This window comes from Stigmatopora nigra, chromosome 1 (assembly GCF_051989575.1).
Source record: "Stigmatopora nigra isolate UIUO_SnigA chromosome 1, RoL_Snig_1.1, whole genome shotgun sequence".
Lineage (NCBI taxonomy): Eukaryota > Metazoa > Chordata > Actinopteri > Syngnathiformes > Syngnathidae > Stigmatopora > Stigmatopora nigra.
The window spans coordinates 21,895,468-21,923,283 of record NC_135508.1 but is presented as its reverse complement, the minus strand read 5'-3'; the positions used below and the strand labels follow the sequence as shown (position 1 = coordinate 21,923,283).

Sequence of the window (27,816 nt, the reverse complement as noted above, 5' to 3'; positions counted from 1 at the left end):
GCCTAAAATGTGCGTTTGCATAATAGTGCAAGAATGGAACAGTAACCAACGTACTGCTAGGAAATAACCCACTTAAATAGACGGTGATTATGTTGGAGAAAATAGAAGTCTCGGAACTGAAGAAAATGTTTGACAGCAGGCTTGGTTCCAAAAATGTGTCACTGCCTACATAAAATAGTCGATATATTTTCTGGGAAAGCAGTACCTGCTCAGAGGTCACGGTGATCTCTAACTGAACAGGTCAGCACACTTGGAAAATGGTTCCCTGCGGAGCCTACTGGGTATATTTCTTCATGCTGTCTTTTATTATCTGTTGAAAAAAAGTATCATTCAATTATTCCACTAGATTACTATTGCAGAATATTACATATGTATACATCATAGGAAATGAGGTCTAAAGTTCCACTCTCACCTCAATGGCGTCTTAATTCCTTAGATTGGACTTCACTGATTGGTTATCGTGAAGAAGAAGAGTCAGAAGAAACAGTATAAATTGGCATTCAACCTTTGCTATTCATCCCATATGTGTCGGGTAAAAAGATCGATTGGGATCGTGGCATTCTCGGCTCCTTCAATATGGGCAATCTTGTCTTCTGCAAGATACTGACGATGTTCATGGCTGGAATCACAGGTGTGAATAATTTAAGACCCCTCGTTCCCGTGTCTTCAGACCCAGAAGCAACATGTATCCCGACTCCAGCTGTGTTGCTGACCCAGAAAAAAAACGGCATCACTCTATCTCCATCTGGAGACCTTGGGAAATCCGGTAAGTGGAATGGAAATAAGTTCAGAGCCTTGTTCTTGTTTTTTTATGATTTTTACACTATTAAACTTGTGACCCTTAAATGTATTCATGTCCTGTTTAGTTAGCAGTTGGCAAGGTGATGTTCAGATTTTCATCCCTGCCCATCGAACACCATGTTAAAAAGTCTTTCTCACTCTGGTTTAACTAAAAACATAAGTACCAAATTTTTACGACTAGAGGGCGCACTTAAAAGTCTTAAATTTTCTCCAAAATAGACATGGCGCCTTATAATCCAGTGTGCTTTATATATGGAAAAAAAAAATAAAAATCTGAGGGTGCGCCTTATAATGTGGCGCACCTTTTAATGCGGTGCACCATGTAGTCGTGAAAATACGGTATTAGCTTCAGCCAACCTTACCAACATTAATGCTATTGATTGATTGTATTCTTAATTTCAACAAATACATGCATGCTGGGCTAATTGTATTCTAAATTGTATGAGCGTGACAATCAATGATTTTCCTTTGTCTCCTTGTGCCCTGCAATTGGCTGGCAAGCAATTCCGGATGTACCCCGCCTGGTGTCCATAGTTGGCTGGGGTAGACTCCAGCACCCACCATGATCATTGAGAGTATAAGCAGAACAGAAAATTAATGAAAGATTCAACTGAGAATTTTTTAAACGTTTTAGAATGCCACAAGACCGTGACTCTTCCCTTAATAAGGCTACAGAATGTGAATAATTAGTATTTGGGAAAAAGTCTGTACACGCAACTCTTCTTCCACCTTGGCCAAGATTTGAATAAGTTCCTATTTTTGTGAGTGTGCGAGTCCCATTCCTCCATTTCAGATTCGCATCGATCCGTTGGCCTTAAATCAATAATAATTAGAAATACCATTTAATGACAGTGTGAACTCTTGACCCGAAACTGCTGCATAAATGCACTGTGTGAGACAGGCCGAGACACTTGGTTTAAGTAGGGGAGGCTTGGAGTCTGAAAGCTGCAAATTTCAAGTGGTCTAAGAAAAGATGAGAGGCCGTGGGGTGTTATCTGTATGGCACTCGGAGATGATGCCTCATCCTTGATTTGGAAAGAAAAAAAGGAAAGCGGCTGGAAGCTCTATTTGCTTTTTTAACCTAATGGTACTTTAATCAGCTTTTAAAGCAAGTGAAATATTAATTATGATTACATTTACCTTATTTCATCTCAATCACCAGCACTTAGTGCTCAGTGTGGGAAGATGTTTTTAACCTTTTAACTTAGTGTGCTGTTTTGCTTCTTCTTTTTTCGAGGACAACCTTTTAGACGGTGAGCTTCAGTTCTTCTGTGTAAAAGATACAGATTGCTAAAATATGCAAAACTCATTTAAAATGAATATGATAGGATGGCATCGCTGACCTGAGGTGAGTTTGTCTTTAAACGCTTGGGTCTTAAACGCTAGGTTTTCTATAATGATGTTTGTAGTAAATACACTTATTCTGTATGTTCATTTAAATAAAAAGATTAAAAAAAAGAAAGCAAGCTCTGTCTGACAAGTTTCACTCTGTAGAGGTGCTCATCATTTTGTGGTTCTACACAGCTGAAATTATGAATGGGCAAGATGAGGGATCATTTTTAAAAAATGGGTACATTTACCTCGACGAGGGTGTAATACATTGGCGCGAATACACTATACTAAGGTTTAAACTACATGGCATCTTTCTTATAGCTTTATTTGACAAGGTTTATCTGTCTTACTTAGCCACAACCAAAAAAAAAGTCTTCCACTCAAGGATTTTCTTGTGAGACTCAAACAGACTTTGAGTGCCAGAATGGTATACATTGGCAAAGACATGCATATTTGCACATTTATATCTGCCTCTTCTTACACAGCTGAGCTGATGCATGTGCTTATCCAACATGGCTGTTCTGTAATTCTCATGTATGACAGTTGTCTACTTTCTATAGTGAAAAAGGGTGCCGGGTCAGAATGCCTTGCATTGACGGGCAGCTAAGGATTTTTGACAAGTCACTTGAAGGCAATTCCATGATATTAACTGTGAGAGTGGATATGTAAATTTTCTATCTCAGTGTGGGTTTATTTGAATTGATTGGAATGTCATTGAGCGGCCCGGTGGAGCGAGTGGTTTGTGTGTCAGCCTCACAGCTCTATGGTCCTAGGTTTAAGTCGAGGTTGGTCCATCTGTGTGAATTTTGCATGTTCTCCCTGGCCCTATGTGGGCTTCCTCCGGGTACTCCGGTTTCCACCCATATTCCAAAAACATGCATGTTGGGCTGATTGGACACTCTAAATTGCCCCAATGTAGGAGTGTGAGCGTGAATGGTTGCTTGTATCCTTGTGCCCTGGGATTGGTTGGCTACTAATTCCCCTGCCTCTGGGCAGCAGTCAGCTGGGATAGGCTACAGCACCCCCTGCAACCATAATGAGGATGAGATGGGGGATGGAATGCCATTAATATGATGTATAAGTATTTCCCCTCAAAGTTTTTTAACAAAAGCCTTAGCTCAAAATCTGTATTTATTTTGTGTTCATACTTGTTGTCTGTGAGTGATATTTAGAATAAATAAACATTTTTACACCACTTTACCTTTATTGTGGAGGGATCATTATGGCCAAATGCACTCTAAATGAGTTGAGCGAAAGAAAAAGTGGGAAAATTATAGAAATGGGATTGTTTTCCTCCCACAACGCACCCCATTATTTACTTGGAATCAGATTGATACCGTATCAGCCGAAGTTTAATTCTTTTCTTAGAATATAACTCTACTCTCTGAGGGACAATACGTCTCACTGTAGTTCACCAGCTTTGGAAATAATTATTTCTGTTCACCCGCATTATCCAGACGGATTGGCTCTTTTTGCTAATTGTAATTTAAAATAATTTGTTCTGGGATGGGAAATGCATTATAGTCTCTGGGCTGTAAAATGGCGTCACAATGAAGTTGCACAGAGCAAGAATTAAATCCAGAATAGAATCAAACTCGAAAATTGAAATTTTATGAAGTGCCCATAGTGAGCCAGTACAGTGGGGCGGCACGTCAGCTAAAGCTCTTTGCATCGTTATCCGCTGGCTTGCATCCAATAGGACACAACTGTGGCATGTTTGATGTTACCCAGATGCTCGAGAACACGGGATGCACGAGGCCAATAAAAAGAGATGCGGATTTGGACCCCATCTGTGCGCATCACAACCTGCAGCTGTTACTGTACGCCCAGGCAGGGAAAAAACAAATCATTCTCATTGTAATTTCAGCTTTGCATTGCACATGATCAAAAGTTTTTTGTTTTTTTCTCCCCAAGATGGCGCCGTCACGCGGAAGCCAGTGGCAGTAGTTCTGTCCACTCTAATTTGTTTTCTGTGTTTTACAGCCCTTCTATCTTTTTTTATTAGATATTAATATTTTTTAATATATACTTTTTTACTTTACTTTGTACTTTACACTTTTTACTTTAATGTTTTGACATATTTCTTTGTTCTGTTAGCCTGGCTTCTTTCTGCTTTCCGCTACTTCTTCTTTGGAACCATTCAGCCATGCCTAAGTTGTCATACACATGGGACTAGCTGTTAAAATACACAGCAGAAAGAGCAACACCTCAATACCGCTGGAAATTCAGAGCTGGACTAAAGTGCCGGAAGAAGAAGCAACACTTCAGACCAACCATTCCATCATGGGGTAGGATGGAAGAGCTGTCGACGCTTACCAGGCCGGAAACGGAGTCGAGCGGTTCTACTCTGCTTCTGTTGTCTTCAGCCCTAGACTACTGAGGAACTGTGCAGATGAGCTTGGAGGAGTGACACTGCATATTCTCTACCTCGGTCCCAGTCTACAGAAGACTTCCTGTGTGTGGTTCCAGTTTTATCCAACTTTACAATGTCTTTTTCTTGAGTCTGTATCAGTTTTTGCTACCGCAACCAAGTTTGTGTTTTTGCTGCTTTTCTGTCTTAATGATATGATTTTGTGATTCTTAATGATCCCATTTGCTTTGCTTTGTACTTTGTGCTTTTGCTTTGTTGTTCTGTGGCTTTTGCGACTGTACTGTCTAACTTGGGACTATGTTTATTTTTTTTTTAGTATCTGCATTCCCCCCTTCTTACTACCGTCACAATGAAATTTTTCCGAATACGGGATGAATAAAGTTATCCAATCCAATCCAATGTACGCACGTTATGCTATCTGGCACATGATAGAAATGAACTGGTATGCTTACATACATACATATTTCCTGTTGAGTTGGCAGGCTGACCTAATTGAAGCATGTAAATTGGTGGAAAATATCACATTTTGAACAATAAATCTTCGCGTGGCATTAGCTGAGAAGAACACAGCTAACAGGCTTCCCGCTGTTCAGGCAGCAGGTCTGGACAACCCTCGGAGATTCATCACATTGACAGAATTTGCATCTCATTACCGATTTGGAAATTAACGAGGGGGCACCTTATCCCATCCGTTAATTTTTACCTTTCATTTCTCTCATCTCGTCATAGTGTTACATTGCTGCAGTTTGTAATTACTGACTGGTAATTGTTTTTCTTCTCTGCATTGGAAAAAGTAAAATATAAATCTGATGGGATTTTTTTTCCAGTTTCGTTTAGTAGTTCCAGAGAAATGGGGCACTGGTTTTGCGGAGGCATGCGGATACAGCTTTTTCTTTACTATAAATGGCTTTTTTGGTCGTCATTTATTATTTTTAATATTTATTTACACATTGAAAGCTACACGCTGATTCCATAGTTGAGTGAATATTAACATTTGGTATACAATGATGGCCACAATTCTGTGTGATATAAACACGTGTGTATGCCAAGTCGTGAAATAGAAGTGTGTGTTCTCTTATTATTATTATCTTGTACATACATTTTTGAAGAGTAAAAATATTCTAAAAATAATTTTTCAAATAATTTAAACTAGGGTTGCCCGGTGGGACGAGTTCTCAGTGCGTCAGCCTCACAGCTCTGGGGTCCTGGGTTCAAATCCAGTTCGGTCCACCTCTGTGGAGATTGCCCTTTCTCCCCGGGCCTGCGTGGGTTTCCTCTGGGTCCTCTGGTTTCCTTCCACAATCCAAAAACATGCATGGTAAGCTGATTGGACACTCTAAATTGCCCCTAGGTATGGGTCTGAGTGTGCATGGTTGTCCATCTCCTTGTGCCCTGTGATCGGAGACAGCTGGGAGAGGCTCCAGCACCCCCTGCAGCCCTAATGAGTATAAATTCGGAAAATGAGATGAGACAATTAAAACTGAGAGGACTGGCTGTTATGAATGGGAATGGGCAGCGACCATTCACTGTCAGGCTTTCCCGTTCAAAAAGGATTGGACGTCTAAGCTTTATTTGATATCGTGTTATATTGATGTGTTTCTTTTTTTCACCAATTTGTAATTTTTAAACCACTACACCAAATCTTAATGGACAATTGATTTGGAACAAACCACTGTTTTTGATCCGATGGAGAATGAAAAAAAGCAACATTACTTTCTCAGAAAACCGTTGTAAAATTGTTGAAAGGAATCAGGAAAAAAAAGCTTATAATGGGAAGGTCATTTAAGGTCATGCTACTTTTACTGTTGATGGAATGATTCCAGTTGTTGCCAAGGCAATGTTTGAAAATTTTTAAGTACCACTTTAAAGTGTCTGCAGACTTTAACAAGGCAATATGATAGAAATTGGAAGTCATTATGTGGGGAAAAAAATACCAAAGTCATGGTTTAATACCTACAAGGGAGTTTTGCACAGAACCTGCAAAACTAGACAAAAATAATTCCGTTGTTTTGGTTAATATAAACGCAGGTCAATGAAAGATCTGAAACGTTTTCCTTCTGGGAATATTTTCAGTTTCATTCTCCCTAATCGCCAAATTATATCTCGTATATTACAGGTTTAATAAAGTGGCACGCTGAATTTTCTCAAGTAGTGCATTCTTGCATTAATTCCAATATAGACACACAGCCCGACTTGAAGAAGTCATCTTGAAGCACTCACGACAAAATGTAATGGAAAACATCCTAATACGGTAAGAATACATCATTTTTGTTGTAGTGAAACTCAAAACGATATCGTGTGCATTATGGTTGTTGATCCGTATTTTTCATTCAGTTAGTGGAAACACTTTAGCTTTTCGCTGAGTTAGCTTATTGCTATCGCAAGACAATTCCGACTGGATCGAGTTTATATACATTTATTTCTTATTGAGAAACAGTTTAAGACAACAGCAAAGCTTCTCGATTAAGTAGCAAGTCATAGAAACTGCTTTAAACTGGAAGTAAACAAATCCCCCCCTGCCCTCCACACATATACAAACAACATGTCCACATGTCTTTATTTCTTATTCTTAATTTGGACTACTGACCTGGTAAGAAACAACTGAAGATGTGCATTCATCAGTAGATTAATTATTCATTTCCTTGACATCCAAAGCTTTTTTCTTTCTATTTTTCCCCTCCTGCCACTTTGTAAGGTAGCACTCAGACTTGATTTTTCTGTCATAACAGTTGCAAGAGTCATTCAATAAGAGTGGCATTTTATTTGTATTTTCTGGAGGGCTAGGCAATTGAAGAGCAAGATTTATAATCAGTCGCGGAATTGTAGAGGGGAAAAACTTGTTAAAATGACAGTTTCCTATTCTGATCCATCATGATTTAACTCTAAGTATAAAAGTATGATTTTCAAGAAATATGATGGAAAAGGGCGTGGCCAATGTGTAGAATTCTGTTTGGACTAGTATGTTTTTTTTTTATATTGGTTATTCTTTTGTTTATCCTTGTGTTTTGTTACCCTAACAGGTTGTTTTAGTTTTATTTGTTATCAAATAAAACATGAATATATCAAATTAAATTGTATTAGTCAAGAATCAGCAACAATCGTATAGTGAATCAAAATGTATTAGATATTTATTTTATCAGATATTTTAAACGTTTTTCAATTCACTTACAACCTGTTTTATTTGGTGTGTTTTTGCAGTGAAGATCCTGATTTCTGATGGATCACTTTTCCTTCTACCACCCATGTCCTTCTACTGTAAGTATGAGCATTAGAACATTTAAATCCCATAGGGGAGAAATAATAAGTGTTCAGAAAGCATATGTTTCTTTATTCTCCTTTTGGCACTGTCATATTTTTTTTTTTTTTTTTACTTGCCAAATCTGGTCCATTTGAGGTAGACGGTTCTGAAATTAAATCAGGTGTCACAACAGGGGTTCTGGATACTACTAGTACTTCATCCCGTATACACTTTGTTAGTATGGCTCATTCGGTGTCGATCGATGCGAAGGAAAAATAAATCCAATCACTGCAGCAACAGGCTTCAAATCAAGACTCACTGTTCAAAGTAATCTCACTGCCTGAAAGAAATGGAAGAAGGAAATAAATTCTTCACAAAATATTTTTTTCTTGTTATTTCCACACGTGTAAATACATGTTTTCCTGAAGACAGATTCGTCCTAAGCAAACAACTGATATTATAAATGGGCTCCCAAACCAAAACAGAGACCATCCACTTTACATTTAACATATACTCATTGTGTCCGTAGTCATTACATGTACATGAGTCAACAATGCGCACGCGTGGAATTAATTACGCTTGCACTAAAGCGATATTTGAATATAAAAGTCCTTCTCTAACCTTGCACAGGTTGGATTTTGGTCAAACTCGGGCTGAATACATAAAGGAGAGTTGGACTTGTGATAACTCTGCCCTCTCTTTGGTCTCATTTCCCTTTGTTTTTGCTTATTTATTCGATAACCAGCGCATCATTCGCCACCTAACCCTTCAGTATACATCAACCACCCACTGGTTCACTGTGGGGTGGGTGCACAAAGGCCCTTTTTGCATAAACTGAATCACTCTGAAGCATAGTTTGCTCTTGTAAAAGTGATGAACGCAGCTACCGTATTTGTCGGACTATAAGTTGCACGTGCGGAAGTCTAATCAGCAAAATATACACACACGTGAAAATTATAGTGTAGAAGTATATATGCAACTATCTATAATGTGAAGACTAAACATAGCTCTTGCCTTTTTCCTTAAGATCTTTTCGGCTTTTGCTTGGGTAATTGTTTTTCTAATGTTTCGTATGGAAATGCTATGACACTACTTGCATACTAAAATCCATCAGAAAAAAAACACTTCTTCGGATAAACATTGCTACGTGATTAAAATGCGATTAAGCAATATTAATTATTTCAAAGCCTCTAATTAATTTGATGTCTTTTATCAAGTCCAAGCACCCTATAATACCTGTATTGTGATTAAAAATTAATTACATTCAAACAAAATGCTTCAAAACTGTATCCATATCTCATTATACTTTAGAAAATAATTTTGCTTTTGCAAGATAGTTTCTGTGACTGCAAGGCAAAAAAAGAAAGAAAATTAGTCTTGCTCTAATTACATTCATGACTTGGTAATTCTCATTTTATATCTTTGTCATTCACATCAAATATAATTTTGACGAAATTACTTACCAATTGACTTTTAAGTGCCTCTAACGTGTGTGTGCGTGTATATGTTCTCAGGGGGTGTACTACACTACATTCTATTGATTGTACTTGTACTTTGCTGAGCCATAACCCATTGTATTTGTCTTTGTAAAATACACGCAAAAAGCAGTTTTCTTTTCACATTTTTCTGTTAGCCAACGTACTACATTAGTACTACCAACTAATGTCATGGACCTGTGACGTCTTTATATTTATGTCCAAGAGTACCATTGCTGTGCTATTTGAATTGCTGGTTAGTTTTAACATGAAACCCTGCTGCAAAATGTTTATTATAGTGCTCCAGAAAACTGTAAAAGGCCCAAATAACACAGAAAACTGTTTTTTCCTGCAGTTCCGTGTGATAATGAGCAAGACAACTGCCGAGTGCCTACTCAAGGACAAAACTTTTTATAAAATGTATCTACCCGCTCAAACTATCAGAGTTGAATATACACGAGATTATTTTCTTTCCCAACACTAAAACCCATATACTTATTTTGACATGGGGTAGCCTGCTGTTCCATTAATTCATTTTTTTCCTGTCTAATCAAAGTGCCTAGTCCAAGGGCATAAAAGTTTTGTCTTTCAGTTTGAGTGCTTTTTTTTTTTTCATTTTACCCAGGTCAGGAGGCTCTGTTTTTGTACATACATCACCGTTACGGCTCAGCGTTTCTCGTCTAAAGCGCTCGCCATCTGTGATTTAATACACTCTTTGACCTCTGCGTTGGGTCTGTGGTTAGAAACTGCGAGCTAAACAGTGCACGAAGGCGGATCATTTAATCTTTTTCCTTTATTGTTGACAGTAGCGGGGAATCAATTCATGGTAAATGTCGTATTATTCATTTTTAAAATGTTAGAAATTCTTGTTGGTCTTGTTTATTCTTGTTTAATTGTAAGTATTTATATTTTTTTGAATTGTAAATAGAGAATATTAATTACATTTTGTATATAGATATTACATGTTCACAATATTACTAATAACGTGTATTGCAATTTACATGTTTTGTTACATCTTATTGAGCACTGAGTAGACATTTTGAAAGAAATCTGTTGCTTTTGGCAGACCTTTTGGCTCATTGTAGGTATTTTGACTCCCATTTGAACTGGAAGGGCAAGCATTGAATAATAATCTTTCATTAATGCTGACGGCAATAGATGTCTGATTCATTTGGACCAGGGCTGACAATCACTGCCAGGCTATCCTAATTTTAATCAATTTGACATTTATGGGCATCAGAGGTGGTGAATACGTTTAAAATGTCTTTTTCTCACATAGAGCGCCGTGAGGTTGTTTGCAACAGCTACACAGTCACTCCAGGTTATCATTGTCAGATCCACTGATATGACGAACTTTCAAAGTCATTGATGGAGATAGATGTCCGAACCATTTGGACAGATGATCGCTGTCGACCCTTTGAGTCTGAGTGTATTTGTTAGAATTATTGGGTTTTACAATTTTTCTTATTTATGCTATGCCATGTCTCAGTATTGAGTCCCATCTTATTTAGTAATGAGCAGTCTTGTCGTATGACTGAAGTCTGATGCTTTTTGCTCCTTGTAGGATATCTGATCTTTGTAACCATATGCTATCATTCATTCATTTTCTGAAAGCGCGTAGGGTTGCAGGGGGGTCTGGTGTGCTCAATTCTCGCGGTGGCGGTATGACTGGGAGTGCAGATGATCATTTGTCTCTCTAGGGTGTAGTCTGCCTCTCGCCCAAAGACAGCTGGGTTAGTCTTTAGCAACAAGCGCGAACCTTTTTGAGGATGGGCGGTGTGTAAGATGAATGAATATTGAATATTAAGTCCGGCCTTTCCTTACATTCCTAAAAAACAACGAAAAAGATGTTCCTTATTCTTTAGAATTGTGCCTCGCTCGCTTTAGAAAGAATAAATAAATTAATATAACTGACATAAAAACTCCAAAGGTCGCCATCACACATGGAAATGATCAGGTAGTGATTATTTATGGATATAAATACATTTGATTTGACTTTCTGTTCACTTTCTATCTTTTCTTTTCTTTTTTTTAACTCACACTAAAAATGTGTTTTGGCGTCCTATTTAAGGCTTCATGAGCTGGGTGGTTTCAAAGGCAAACATGCTGAAAATGGAGCACAGTTAAAAATGTAAGACACTCAAATTATAGCCTAGATATTTTCAACAGAGCACAGCGTTATTAGATACAATTATCTATCTGAAAATAGGCTTTTTCATTTTTGTCAAGCAGTATGACATTTGTCAAACAACAAAGTGTGGCTTTGAAAGATCAAATCTAGCCATTTCTTTGCATGGGTTTATTGAATGGTTTTTAATTTTGATGAAAAATGTTTGCATTAAAGATTAATTATAACCCCTGCGCCCTTTGGCTCAATGTAGTGAGTGGGTGCATAGTTTTGGCTGGCGAGTGGATCTTTGCTACCTAATTAGGCCATATATAAATAGACTTAGCAATGCAATGGTCCGATGTAGTCCGCTGTATAAGCACGAGCTGATCCAAATTGCAACATTTGAACTCAAGTTTTATTTATATATGTTATTTTAAAGTCATCTGCATGCAATCTGTAATATTTTGAAATTAGAATATATTGAATAATGCATGCATGAAGTCAAAATCAATACAATGTTTATCTTTTTGTAATTATGATTGTGTTACGGGCCTAAGAGTCACATTTTCTTATAGTATATTTCGTAGTTATTAGAATTGATGGTGAAAATGAAGCAATTAATGGCTTATGTTACCTCAAGAGTATGGTAAAGAACAAATGTGGTGTTCTTCAGGCTTTAGTTTCTGAATCATTAATTACAGACAGCTATTGAGCCAGTTATCCTTCCATTCATTGTTATGACTATAATTTTAAAACACATTTTTCTCTTATTAAATGTAATTTCCTTTTAGAAATGTGATGTGCACTCTAGTGTGGCATACAGATGCATTTTTGAATCATTATTAACAGACACCTATTGAGCCAGTTGTTCTTCAATTCATTGTTTTTACTATAATCTTTGAAATGTTTTTTCTCTTATTAAGAGTAATTTCCTTTTAGAAATGCGAGGTAGACTCTAGTGTGGCATACAGATATGTTTTTATTCTTTATTATGCATTTTATGCTTAGTATATAAAAAGAAACAACAATGATATTGTAAACTGGTTTCAATGTGGCTACTTTTCTAGTGCTGCAATAGTGAGATCATGTTGAGAGAATAATAGAATGGCAAAGCACGAGTAGAAAGCATATGGAAAGCATACTAGCAGACTGCAACAAAGTTTAATCCGGATGTGACATGTTCTGTAAAGACATTTTAAGTGGGCAGGGCTAAAAAGAGGAAGACTAATTAGGGTACAAGTTCATTAAGCCTATTCTGTCACTTTTTGCCATTTGGATTGCATCTCTTAGTGTTTGAGACCTCGAATCTGAAACCTGTTTTTTGAAACTCATCTGTTTTTTTTGTCTTTTTATAAATTAAATTTAGATTTCTTCATCGTTGTTGCGTGTTTGGTACAGCATGTCTTACTGCTTATTGCCACCAGGCAAATATGTTTAGCTCCTATCGGGCTTTGCGACAAATATGGGGTTAGCGTTAACCAATTTTGGCCCAGTAGACCTCATTCCATTTCCGTCCATTCATCCATCTACCAATCATCTTGCAAACTATTTTGTTCATCGTTACAGGAAAATTGGAGCCTATCTCAACTGTCTGCCGATACCAGGCAGTCTCAACCCTAGATCATAAGCCTGTCAATCATTGGCCAGATAGAAAAACAGCAAGTCACACTCACATGCATGACCTTAGTCATGTTGCAGGAATATATCCTGTGCTATCCGAATTTAATTAAATATAGGTTCACACAATGATTTTAAACTGGTAACCTTCAAACTAAAGAAAATAACTAAAACCAAAATGGGAAAAAAAATCAATTAACATCTTTTCATGAATAAAGCAGTTTCTTTTTTTAAAGGACGTGCTGTTTGAACACAAAAATCTTTATGATTTGCTTCAATCTTGTTGCCTTGGATAATACTGAAAGGCTATATTTGAGGCCTTTTGTGAGAAGAAAATTCTATTGGCGAAGGCAAGTTTTTTCTTTCGACATGGTATTTTTTAGATATATGGTCATAGTGAGAACAAAAGTCGTTTTTTTTTCGCACTATGAATTCCACTGGAGTCACATTTTTGAAGGGCAATTTAATTTGATCAGAAACCATGAAGGAACACATTTTACAGTAACAATAGTAAAATGTAGAACAACAAGCTAAATAGGCATCTGTAAACAAACGTTTTTCCAGAAAATTATAACTTAAAAAACACTATAGCAGATGGTGAGAGAAACAGAAAATATGTAAATTTATATGTATAAATCACATTAGATTAGAATATAATCTGGAGAATACGGTAAATTGAATAGTTTTCACTCTAATCTGTTCACTAATTTTAACACTCACAACTAGATGGAGAAATGTATTACCTAAATTTAACAGAAGACATCTCTGAGTATTTAAGGGTTATGGTTAACAAGTTACAAGGTTACAAGTATTCGACCAGATAGCCTAGTATGCATGTTTTTGGGATGTGGAAAGAAACTCAAGTACCCAGAGAAAGCCCACACAAACATTTAAACTGCACACAATGAGGACTAACCTAGTATCGAACCTTCAACCGCTAACCACTCTTTCCCTGGGCCGCCTTTGAACAACTTATTCAAAGCAAATCACAAATTAACATTGAGGCGTATTAAAGACCTCCAAGCCCAGTCACCAGATGTCCGTGGATAAACAACACGAACTCTGACTACGAGGGTAAACAGTTGATGTAGTAGCACCAAATTTTGGCACAAACATATGCAGAACAGCGAAAACGGCTTCTCGTGAAGGTGCAGGCATATGGCTGGACCGTGTCTCAACAGCGAGATTCTGTGTCACCTTGCTCGCCACCTGTAAGAACTCACTCGCCACCAGAGAAGTATTAATGTGATGTATGCAAACCTGGGTCAGCATGCATATTTGCTTTTATTATCTCTGAGGCCATATGCTCACCTTGTAGATCCGTGCGGCATCCGACAGCGTGTTACGCTCTGTCGCCGTATTCAGGCAGGCGTGAAGAGGAACCCCAGAAAGTTCAGAGCACAAAGGTCCTAAAAGAACATGGCTATCAACTCTACTTTCTTCTTTTCTTCTTCTTCTGCTTAAATTAGGAGAAAAACATCATCAACAAGGAAAAGAGCAGAGGAATTAGAGACAGAACTTTTTTATTCCTTTATTCATTTTCTGTTCAGTTTATTTTCACAAAGGGTGTGCTGGAGTCTATCCTGGCCATAAGTTGGAGGTGGGCAACACCCTGAATTGGTTGGCAGCCAATTCAGGGCACAGGGACAGAACTGACCAATTAAGTCATAAAATAAGTACAATAAAGAGAAAATAACTTGTCTCATTGGGCTATAGGTCACTTTTGATAGGAGGATGTGGGTTCCAATACAATACATTGTAACAATAAGCTTAAATTGGAGGAAAACAATAAATATGAATCTGTTAACATAACATATAAAAAGCTATTCATATAACAAATCCCTCAGCAACACCAGATAACATATTTGCCAAACTCTTGATCTCACTCCAAATAATTAGCACATCCGTGATAGTCTTCATCTTCCTATCACGTTTGAACAATTCTACAAACTCAGCGAGTAGAAATCTCTTGTGGATGAGGAAAAATACAAAAATATATCACTAGTCCAGCCATACTATAAAAAAAGTGCCACCTGGAGTCCAGAAAATGCGGTAGGAATAATAATGATAATCAGTTCAATTAAATAATGTCTGTACTCTAAACATCTCAGAATGTAATAGAGAGCCAAATATTCTCATTCTTGAGACATTCTGTAAAATCTTTGATTTTCTCATGCTCTACTGATTGCCTTGATTTCTGGTAGGCGTGGAAAAAGGGAACCAATTATTTTTTCTACTTCATGGCGACTGCTCCATGCTACGAATTCCCAAATGTGACAGATTAGTGTAGAGAGCAGTAAAGAGAACCCGTATGGATAATAAGTCTCACTTCCACTAGTGTTAATTAAATGAAAGAAAAGACCGTATAAGGATCATACATTTGTGCAACGGAGTGCTGTTTCGGAGCATTTCCTCTGAGAAAACCACTGCTTCCGTTCTTGAGCTACGCCAAGTAACACCTTCAAAGGAGGTGGGTTGCCTTTGTTGACATGTCACATTCGGCAGTTTAATGAGAGATTTCAGTCTTATGCTGACTGTTTTCTCGCTGCGGGCCGAGGGCAAGATGCACTCTGAGCACATAAGGGATGGAAGAAATAGATGTGACCCTGGAAGGGAGATTTATAGGCAGAATAAAAGTGTGACGCAAGAGGCATTGTTTTGACGGTGGATTAAAAACAACATTACCGGGGGTCAAGTTCCATGCAGCATTCTGCACGTATGTTTAGTCCATTTCGCTCAGTCGGATGCGGTCCTCGCTATTCTTTTTGCGCCCTGGGCAATCATGCTAACGTATGTTTTAAATAAGACACCAGGAGCAGAATTGAGTTTGATTGTGCTTTACTGAAATAATGTGTACACCGTTATAAGAAGTCAAATAATTCAAACATCTACAAATCCGTCAAATCCTCATCTGTATCCGACATAAAATATTTGTATTGGTTGTAATTCACCATCTTCTAACAGAGTAACAAATAACAAGTGGTTGTGATGTTTAATATGAGACATTATTCAGTAGAGTCTTGTATGCTCTTATCTCAAAATTGTTCTCGTATCTCAAGGCAAATATTGGCTCAGAATTTTAATTTTATCTCAAATTCCTCGTGTGTCGTGGCACTCATATATCAAGGTATTGCTTGTATATACAAGTAGCGTCTGGGCAGGAAATACACCCAGTGTCAGTTAGAGATTTTTTTTGACTTTTGAGTGTGCCCTATAGGAGTGAAAATGTAATTGGAAAAACCTATTGTCAGTGGACTCTCGTGGGCTCCCAAATAGATGGCACCCTGGGGTTTCACCCACGTTGCCCACAGCAAAAACTGGCCATGCACTAAGCGCACAATGAAGGAGCACGAACTTACTCCACGATGATGAGAGTAAGTATTAACCCACGGCAATGCTTCCCTTTTCTGATGCTTCAGAAATCATATAAAGATACTAATAGCAGTCAAAGCTTCATGGTGAGAGGGCATATAGCGTTAGCGTGTAATTAAGACGATATCACATACATAGTGTTCATTTTGCCTAATGATCCACTGACTTAATTGACTACCAATGAATATTTAACGGCAGCAGCTGCCACATGTGCAGTCGAAATGAACCAGTTGGAGAAGCTTTGTTTGAAAGTCAATGTGGGTGGTATCATTTAAATACTTTTGATATGGTCTGCTGGGAGGGGCTTAGACTTGCATTGTACTTCACACTAAAAGTCATATTTTCAAATAGTTCAATGCCGTCCAGCTATTTTTTCGTGTTCACAGAGTGTGCAGTGGTGCAGATTAAAAGTATATTTATATTTAGCCCTTTGATGCCTTTATATACAACGAACTGTTTCAGTGTCATTGCCAATCGTAAATGTCCCATCACATTTTTAGATGTATTTTTTTTAATCGTCCATATTGACTTTTTTAATTATTATTATTGGCATGTATGGATTTATGGATTCAGAAATCATTTTTTAATGTCCATATTGACTTTTTTAATTATTATTATTGGCATGTATGGATTTATCGATTCAGGAATCAAGGGGTTTATAAAAAAACATGTTCATCATTTTAAATGGCAGCCAAAGACTCATACTGAATATCTATATGTAAATATATAAACTATATAAACTATTTTAATGAGTAAATGCGCAATTTAACCATACCTTAAGTCCTGAGAGATGACTTATGGTTGGAAAAAAGAAGGAATGAACAAAAAAAAAAAAACGCCATTCGAAAAGTAGGTTGAGAAAGTCAAAAATAGCTTCAAAGGGTCTCATACTTGAGAACAAAATCCCAAGAGTAAGCCTTCTGAGGTAAGAAGAAAAAAAATCCAAACTCAGTAAGGGTTTCTATGATGTTAAGCATACTTGAAGGATTCTTTCAGTAGCTTTTATGTTCATGTACTATACTGTAAATAAACAAATGGGACAGTTGGTGTTACTGACATTGCAGATTGCACTGAAATATTATGACATCTTTCTGACATGAAGCTAATCAATCTACTTTTGCTGTTGGTCTGACCATAAATGATTGCTTGTCCATGTTGGACTTTTTGAGACACTGGTAATCTGTCTATTTCCTGTAACAAATGAATAAAACAGTCATATTACTTTGATTTATCACCAGGTAACCAAACAAAAATAACTGCACGGGCAATTTAGAGTGGTTTCTGGATTGGCCATCTTTTGCTGTCAATGTCTATGACTGAGAAAGATAGAGGGAATTGTTAAAATAAGGGGTTAAATTTGTGCACTGTGATTGGTGCATTTGAGTTGTCTTTGCGAACATTACAGGAACACTTTTGAATTCAGTGGCATTCTGATGCACGCTTTTGATCAGCCTAGTTCGAACTTCACAATCATTTAAATCAACTTGTTATAGCATTAAATCCAGTATAACCATGAGACATGTTTGATGTTGTTTTTGGATGGAACATCAAAAGCTACTTCTTGAGCAGTAGATGATCAATGACTTGTTCCATCTTCAAGTCTTGAGAACATACAGAGGATTTATAATACATTTACTGTCTTTCACAAAAAATGCCCCGAAGCATACGCATTGCTCCCAACCTGACAAACTTGTGCATCAAAACATGAAACTGTTTTTCTTTTGAAACTGTTCCCTGGTTACCTGTTTAACAAGATCATAGCATTACATCCTCCTGGCATTAAAGACAAACATTCAAACAAACAAAGAAACAAATACAGAGTCTCAAACTATAGGATATGTTAAACATTTCCTTAAGACCTAATAGGTTCATACAGGTGGGGAGAGCCGATTAGTCTTATAGTAGTTAGAGAAATGATTGGCAAATTTAAAATAACTAAATGGCACAATTTTGTCAAACTATTTGCAAAAATAAATTATCAAGACTCACACAGATTCATGACGGATCCCGTGCGCCTACTGAATTGTAAATACCTTACATTTCTGCCCCTTGACACTACCAACAAGATTAGTGATTGAAAAACTGATAATTTATCATATAAAAATATAAAAACTAGGATTTTTTTTCTGGTGGACCGGCTCAAGCTTTACTGTTTTTGTTCCTATGTCATTGTTAACCACTCTACATTCGCAAAACAGTATTTGTCACTTGGTTAAAGTACTAGTCCTAGAAGTCAGTAAAATGTTCCCAACAACAGCTATTTATAGGCTGGTCCACTTCCTTCTATGTTCTCAATCCACTCAGATGACCACTTGGTTGGAGTGTTCATGTCGGAAGAATAACCCACCTTACTTTCCACTACATCCCTTTCTGTTACCTACTCTGGCTTTCTGCCCATCAGAGAAACTGGATTAACTCTGCCCTTTTGCACTTTTTTGGTTTATTTTACAAATAAAAAGATTATGGGCTGTCCAATCTATGGAATTCACTAAATTACGCCCCGGCGGCAATAGAAGGCCTTTAATGTGTACATAAATTAGCACACCTACACCCATCTTTGCTCCCAGTTCCACTACTCAGCTGCACATTTTGGCTGCCTTCAAGTAATCTTTACAATCCAGACACCTGTTAGTTATACACTATAATTCAAAACACAACGTTGACTTTTGGTAACTGTGGCCGATAGCAACACCTGGTAGTTAAGACCAATACATACTTGTGTCATTTCTGTCTGAAAACAACTGTAATACTTTCTACGTGACTTCACTTTTGAGGATACCCTAAAATACTTTATTTGGCTCTTATATAGCTAACTCTGAGAGGAAAACAAAAACTTTTCACTTAATTTGAACCCGAGTGTCATTTTTGTATTGCTTAACTCTTTTCAAGAAAGCCATCACACAAGGTCGGACGTGAGGTCTGTTCATTAATTAAGATTCCAGAAGATCACACATCTGAAAGTTTAATTACATTTTTACTGTAATATAAGATCATTTGGTCAGATGCTGCCATAATTATTTTAAGATGAAAAGAAAATCACAGTGAAACCAATTTTCTTCTTTCCTCGCCCTCTTTTATGATGAAAAAAAAGTCTATTCGTGAGGGATTCAAATTCTACATGTTCCATCTTTGTGAAATCAGATGTATAATTGATCATTTGAAGAAAGATGGCGGCCAACAAGCGAATTTTTATATAATAAGTGATACTAATTATAGCAAGTTGTTGATCTCTTTCCTTAGTCTCAGTGTTGTAGATGATCATATATATTCCAAAGCTACTGCTTGGTCAAAGTAAAAAATAAAAATAAAACATATTTTTAGAAAAGATCAGGTTGGGCAAAATATGTCACATGTAGGAATGTTTTGTTCGCTTTGACACATCTTTTGCTCAAGCACCATACTTTTTCAGTAGCAGATATGGTTGACTTACATGTGTTGTGACATCTGTCTGGCTGTCATGTATGTATGTCAATCAAGTGGCAAACACCAGGGGGAAAGAGTGATGGCCTAAATGGGGCTCTAACACTTGTCCCACCACCCCACATGTACTGGTGAACCTATTTGGATTTGTTATATGATAAATTATTTGCTCACATCCATTGTAGGCAGACATCTTTGAGTAAACTTTCCATAATCCCACCCATCGCATTGGATTTGTTCAACTGGTCAACAAACAACATTGGTGACATTGGAGACATATACTTTTATCAGAGGAACACTATATGCACTGCTGGGCCAAACAACGCTAATCAGCTAGCCTTTGTGGACAGTCCATATCTCCTGAATGCAAACATGGATTTCTCAAATTCGCTTCGTCTAAACAGTTATTCACTTTCAGACTCCATACCACACCATAGACTATTTCAATGGAACTGTCCAACTGCTCTGCACGGCAGAGCGTGCTAAAAAAATAGGAACCCCACCGCGTCTCCACTCCTTTCAACCTTGAAATGTCCAACGATTTTGGTGTGATGTCTTTTTGATGTGTGCTATTTTTTTGACAATGGGTTCTGGAAAAGAATTCAAAATATACAGTACGTATTGGGCATGGTCTGCTAGTCTCTTGACTGAAAAGATGATCATAACATTATTAAATGAAAAGTCTTGATGATCAAATTAAAATAAATAGTTGCACCAAGGAGGGGAAGTAATCATAACACTGCATTTTCAATGTTGGTAGGGCTCCAACTTCAATGGACTTTTAGTCAATCGCCTTAACCACTCAGCTACAACAACTCCTGCTGTGAGACATTTTGCTAAAAGTAGGATTTAATGAAAGCCTACTTGCAAAAACGTGATGTTTCAGAAAACAAACAAAGCTATGCAGTACGGATTGGGTATGGTCTGCAAATCTCTTGCCTGAACACATATTCATGACATTATTAAATAAAAAGTCTAGATGGTCACATTAAGATAAACAATGAATCAGATGTCTCAATTTTCTCCACCAATAGGGTGTCTTCACATCTGTCCTACTTGGTTTTAGTAAATCTGCTCTACCATTGCATTCTAGCAGGGTGACCCAACTAACATTTTCACCGAGACACAATGGCACCTATGCAGTAAACCACACAAAAAAATGAGTGTGTGCCCCAAGCAACTTTGGCCCTAAACAACCGCATTAACAATTTATGCTATGGGCCGACCTTGTCTATTGTAACCCTAAATTATGCAAAACGTACTTGTATGAGCAAGAGAATAATTATGATGAATTTACACAACATGACTTATATAAATTGGCTCAGCAGGACAAGCGCAATAAGCGATCAACAATTTGCTCCACTACTGTGCATCAGTACCAAAATGAGACAGCAAAGTGCCACCAGATGGCTAAATTTGAAGTTCTTAGTGTGTTGCAGCAGGCTGTCATGGTGGGTGGCAGGAATACCCGTTAAAAAACATGTGAAACTGATCAGTTGGGTCCCATTTTACAGCCATGGATGTCGCTTTGGATACTTCTGGAGCCATACTTGGAGGAGTGGGAAAACATGGTGATTTTCCTGCTTGCCATTCCACCTCATTAAATTCCCTAAAAGTACCCACTAGTATGCTTACAAAATCCTGTCATTTTTCAGAGAAGAGGCAAATAACACAAAGGGAAGTACTGAACAATTGATATTGCTGAAATGGACTTGGTAAGCTTGAAATAAGCGTTGTCAGAAGATTTAAACTCACACTTATGCATGGAACAAAAACCCACGATGGTAAAATATATTTTGTTTTATGACCATTTCTGACACTTATACTTAAATCTGGTCATTATTAGCTAGGCTTTGAGAAGATAGTTGACATCCCTCATTTAATAATAGTATCCAAGTGACATGGGGAACATACCCGCTGCCTTTAACTTGAGCGAATTGATTAATTAATGTTTAATTCAAACTGGTATAAATGTCAGTCGTTATTTAAACATTCTGCTCCATTTGCTGGTTATGATCATGACGACACATTGACAATTCCAGGCTATAATATTATCTTTATCGTCCCCTCAATGAAAGTAGAAAAATTTAGATCATTTACCTTAAAGTGGAGTAATGAGACGCATGAGAGAATTAATATATCAGTAACAGTAAATGTCCAAGTAAACGCGGTCGGCCGCATCACATTTAAAGGTCATTTTACTTGCTACTTAGTCATTCTCTTTCATATTATGACTGCTTATATTACACATTAAGTCTATCACGTGCTTCGCTTCGTTCTTGAAGTTCATCTTCGTCAAACTTGCAATTGCATAACGACACCTTGGGCAGTCCAACAGGAATGTTAATAATAGTATTGTGTGTTAATAATTGTTATCTCATTGGTTCCCATTGATGATCACATATTGGCGGAAGCCATTTATTTTAAGAATATCCCATTAAAATAAAGGCCCATTATCATGAGTTTTTACACATTAATTATAGGGTTGCCCGGCGGGTGAGTGGTTAGCGCCTCGGCCTCACAGTTCTGGCCTCGAGAGTTCGATCTCACGTCAGTCCTCACTGTGCAGAGTTTACACGTTCTCCCTGCTCATGGGTGGGTTTTCGCTGGGTACTCCAGTTTCCTCCAGCATCCAAAAAAAACATGCAGAGAAGGCACTTGAACACTCTAATTTGCAGCTAGCTCTGAGTGTGAGGGTGAATGGTTGTCCATCTCCTTCTGGGTGTCCCCCACCTAATGCCTGACTGGGATATGCTCCAGCACCTTTATAAATAATAAGTGGATCAGAAAATGTAAGAATGGATTAATTAAATGATAAAATCCTGTCAAAAAGTACTCACAAATATTATTAAGACTCACAAACTCATAATCAAGGTTAAATATTACCACACTGCACATATGACACCATGGAAAACAGTAGTCGAAACTCGTCTTTATCGTGCGACCAGTCAAAATATGAAATTGAAAGTAGGTCAAGCCCCCAGTTTGACACCTGCGCTCTCTAACTCCAACATTTCTTAGCAAAATCCTTCAACAAATAGAAAGCCAATTCATATGGTCACACATAACAGAAAGTGCTGGCACTGGCTTCATGGCTAGCGAAGATGACAAAGACTGACCTGCTCCTCCCAAAATAATAACTCCAATCCCCCGCCTGAAATCCCCCCTCAATCATTTTCTCCGCAGAACCCTTCCACTTTACGCTCCCACATCTCCTCTTCAGTGAAGCACCAGCCCTTCTCTGTGACGGAATGAGAGGGAGGAAGGCCACCTTTCATTTCCGCCGCTTGACTATGGAGCTTTGCTCCACTTGCACAGTTCTGGTAAATTCTACTCTTTTCCCTTGAGAAGCTCAACTAGTTTGAGATCGAAAGCTTTGTTATCTATGATACATTTATGACATGCGGATTGGTTGTTGTAGGCTCAACAGATAAAACTTGCACAGTCACATTTTTTTGCAAGGTTTATCTGACTGCTGCCTCGTTTGAGAGCACAAATCTCCAGATTATGACTTTTATATTTGATGTTTTAACCCTCAAAGACAATTAATTTAACAGCATTGGTTTTATTTGATACATTCATTCAAGAGGAAAACGGCATCACATTGCTCAAAATTCATCCACTCATTCATCCCTATCGCTTATCCTCACAGAATTGCAGGGGGTGCTGGAGCCTCTTCCAGCCCATGATGGGCACCTAGCGGGGTCACCCTGAATTGGTTGCCAGCCAGACATATGGCATCATTGATGGTTCTAAAAATAACATTTATTAAAAAGCATTTTTAGTGAATAATATTTTTTTAAATTGTAGTAAAAATCCCAAATTTAATCTGTCATGAATCTGTTACATACGTATTTATATTATAACTTAAAATATGACATGTTTGACCCTGTAGGTTTAAAGGATTCACAATTGACCTAATGGCTGTATTGTATTAATCAGTAAATTAAATGATTACTTTATAAATAATGCCAGTGGAATGGAAAATAGATGAACCTTTTGAATAAAAACAGGCTTTAATGCAATCAAAACATTCGCCTTTTTCAGTACTTATTATTTCTATTTGTGTGTCAGAATTGCATGTGAGCTCAAATCTGCCTTTTGGCGCTCCGCTTAGAAGAAGTTGAGTTTGTGTGTGAAGCCGGAACAGCAGGATTTGCCTGCCTCTGCCAGTTGCTTTGGTCTAAAGGAATAAAGGCAGCCTAAATCACACTGAAGAGTCAGAAACAGATGTTAATTAGTTTTAATGGGCATTTTGTTATGCGACCAAGCATCACTAGACACATCCCTGTATTCAATTTCCTATGAGAGGTGTAGTCAATCTGTGTAGGATTTTTTATAGCCTTGTGAAGCCACATTTCAACTACAGTTGTCCTACTCATATATTTTTGCACACCAATTCGAGTTCAGGTCACCTGATTTTACAGATCGTGCCAACAACAGAAATGTTTTTTTTCTAAAGTTAGCTGTGTTGCAAGCATTGCTTGAGGACCATTTCCATTCTTTTCTGGAACCCATTTTCATGTGCTTGGTAGTAGCATTTTCTTAAATTAAGGCGATGGACTAGAAATTCATTGGGGATTCTCTCGCAGGTTCGAGTCCTGCCAACAACGATGATGCCATCCTCTGACTTGTTGTTTTTCTTAACTTGACCATCTAGACGTTTTGTTTCAATCAATGTTTCAATCAATAGATTTGAAAATGATTCCCAATCTGCCTCACCCTTGATTTTGACCTTATTACAATACATTGCCTAGCCTTTCTCTACTAAATTTGTCACTTCACTCTCAGATTATGTTTTAAAATATGTTGGAAATAATGAGTACTAATAATGACATTAGTGTTGATGCAGAAGACTCAGCATGAACATTTGGCGGGCATGCACACACATCCCAATTGCAACATAGCCCATCATACTCTTTGGTAATATAATATAGTTGGAAACATATCTGTTAGACAGTGACATCATAGATATTACTCAATTAACGTTTAGAGGGCCCACACGAAATGTATTCTGTTTTTCATACTTTATCTGTATGGGGCATATTTATTCACACCATGCATCAAATTAGAATGCTGCCTCGAAATGCCTGACTCAACTTCGACCCAATTTGCCAGTGGGGCAGTTTAGCTATACTTTCTTGGTCTCTCGACACTTTGGTATGCTTACAAAGGTAAATAGACTAGGTGATTCGTTTTTTTTTTTTTTTTTAATCTTTCAAACACACTTATGGGGATAAGCAACTCGAAACTGTAGGTCATTTTTTATCTTGAATAATTAAGTGCAATGTTGCCGCAAGGTAAGAATAAAAGCATCAGTCAGCTCTGTGGTCAACAAGGCTAACATGAAAGACTAACAAGTTGAGTGGCACCATAAAACAAAAGAGCTGCTTTATGTTGGGACTTATTGAAGCAGGAAAATACAATGACCTTTATATAGTATTCTTATATATTTCCTTTTTCGGCGTTTGATTTAGTGTTTAGTGACGCATTTTTGCAGAATGTCAGTAAGTTCAAATTCAAAATGGACAGACTGAAATTATTTGGATGCATGAGGTCTCACAGTCCTGGAGCTTTGAGCTTGCTTATCAAGCACACACATGACAGGTGACCTTTCTCAAACTCTGCTACCAAAAAGAACTATTGACCAATCATACGTCCTTGCAACCATTGTTAAGGGACAATCTCTGTAGGACGGAAATTCAAGTAATAGTCGATTAATTATCAGCTTTATTTTTGTATGCGTTGTTGGTCAATGCAACCAGGAAAAAGCGTCACAAAATCTGAAAAATGTCTTTACCCACTGTGAAATATGATTTTTGTCATTTGGCAGCTCGGCCTTCCTAAAACTATCAAAAAAAAAAAAATCAGCAGTCAATGAGGAATCCAAACAGTAAATTTAAAGAATCTTTTCGTACAAGAAGACATCTTAAAGACATTATCTTAAATAAATAAAACATCCTTAATTGTTTCTTGAATGGCATGTTTTAGATCATTCTAAATAGTTTCTTTCATCACTTTTGGTTTTATTAAATTGTTAAAAAGTGTTTTTTTTTAATTGCAGCACCCTGCATTTGTTTTAAGTTTGAGCATGGAGTCTGCAAAAAGTTAGAGTGGATATTCTTCTGTTCAAAGACATACCTTGAGACCAGGCAAAGACCCTCTGAGTGCAATGAGAAAAAAGGTGGACATCTTCAAGGCTTTGTACGCTTGTACACTATTCTTTGAAGGCTATTGGCATAGAGTGGTTGTTAGAGTAAGGGGATTGCAGAGGCAATCATTTCACTAAATTGCACCGCTGCAGTATGTATGACCAATGTCAAGGGTGTGAAAGATGCAGGAATGACAAAATGTCAATAATAAACAAAATAGCCATTTCCAGCCACTCTCTTTAGGGTACTGAACATGGTACTGACCTCTATCACCTTTAATCATAGGAAAGATGACTAATAATAAAGCCAAATAAATGTATTTATTCACTCCCCTCTTCAAGTCAAAATGGTTTGGACGTCTAGTGCCGTTAGCAGCAACCTAGCCTTTTGAAAAAAATAAATAAGAAGGGGGAGTTTTTAGTTTAATACTGCAGTCAGAGTAGCCGTCTTTTGTCACATAACTACAGAAGATGGAAAAAACTGTCCTATTATGAGGAACCATGGAAAAGAGAAAAAATGTCCAATTATTCCATTATCTCCCAACACTCCTCCCAATTTTCGAGGCTATTGTGTTAGAATTTGGAGCGTTGTGACATTGACATAGGTATTGTAATGTTCGAATGGGTCAGATCCATTTGTGGGCTTTTATTTCACCCTTGACATTAAATCCTTTCTTGACTGGTGCATTAAGCCTATAATTTTGTCTTGCCTTTGCAACCCTGAGAGCTGACAACATGCTTTTTGACTCACAAATGTGAGATTGTCTTGTCAGTGAAAAAAGAGTACATTTGAAAAATGTATTTTGGAATGACTTTTTTGGAAAAGTAAAGAAACACAAAACAGTCATTGGACAGTGTGAGTCTTTAGATATTGTCAATTAATCATTGTCATGATGCCATTTTGCCCTGGCCAATAATTGCCTTTGAATTAAAATTGAGACTTGGACATCTTTGGCCACAATATTAATATCTGTAATACGTGTAACCTACATGACACAAAATGTAATGTCCAAATACATTCATTAAGTTGTTTTTCCCGTCTTTGTAATTAAAAAAAAAGTAACCTATGGAGAGTTAAGTATGTCATTTTGTACTATTTTAGAGTAATGTGAATCACCTCCTCATGGCAGAATTTAGTCTGTTTCCACCACTCAAGTTCAACACTAGGCTTATACAGCAATGTGTCATCATCACTTCTTGTAGTGGCTTGAGTGAAAATGACAGCTGGGGTCTTGAAGCAAGCCACTGCAGCATTTACAAACGCCTCCCTCTTTTTTCCCACTTATATTTCCGTTCCAGAAGCAAATGGGAAAAAAACAAACACTACAAGTCCGAACGAGGAACGTTCTGGCTTTTCACACACGTGACACCGAAATGCGTACTTCACCTAACTTCAATCCTGCAGGAAAAATGGTGCTCTAGGGGATTGGTGCACACTCTATATCCCTTGCAGTATATGTAACTGATATTATTCTGATAAAACAAAGGGAGTTACTTTTGAGTCAACTAAAAGTTAAGTCAAATCAAAATTTAACAGGGGTTTTAATAATTTTGGAACAAATGTAATTCTGATCCATCTACGCAAAACAGTAATGTGGCATTTTTAGTAGTCCTTACCAACAATGTAAGTTACCTTTTAGCCTGTTTAAAATAAAGTCTAATCAAAATTTAACAGATAGTTGAATAATTTTCGTTGAAATTTAATTCCAGTCCATTTACAAAAAAAAAAAAAAACGATTTTACTCAGTGCCCGCAACAAAAAGAAACTTTTTGCCTTTTGAGTTTCGAAAATTAACTCAAAATTAACTCATCTTTTTTATTTTTTGCTTGTAGAGTACATTCCACAAATTGATGCAGTGTAGCAATGATGTATTTTGCAAAATTAAAATGCAAGAGGCATATTTAATGACCACTGGCTTAACCCGGTGA

The 27,816-nt window shown here is 37.3% G+C and overlaps 2 long non-coding RNA genes across 2 annotated transcripts; one reads left to right on the top strand and one right to left on the bottom strand.

Annotated features, from left to right (window-relative positions):
* Window positions 1-6,384: 6,384 nt before the first annotated feature.
* On the top strand, window positions 6,385-26,919 carry LOC144201891 (uncharacterized). Its single transcript, XR_013327413.1, has 3 exons — window positions 6,385-6,755; window positions 7,703-7,759; window positions 25,801-26,919. It is a non-coding gene; the product is annotated as an uncharacterized LOC144201891 (long non-coding RNA).
* On the bottom strand, window positions 13,628-17,183 carry LOC144206351 (uncharacterized). Its single transcript, XR_013328339.1, has 3 exons — window positions 17,092-17,183; window positions 14,256-14,400; window positions 13,628-14,166 (listed from the first exon to the last, which is right to left on the bottom strand). It is a non-coding gene; the product is annotated as an uncharacterized LOC144206351 (long non-coding RNA).
* Window positions 26,920-27,816: the final 897 nt, after the last annotated feature.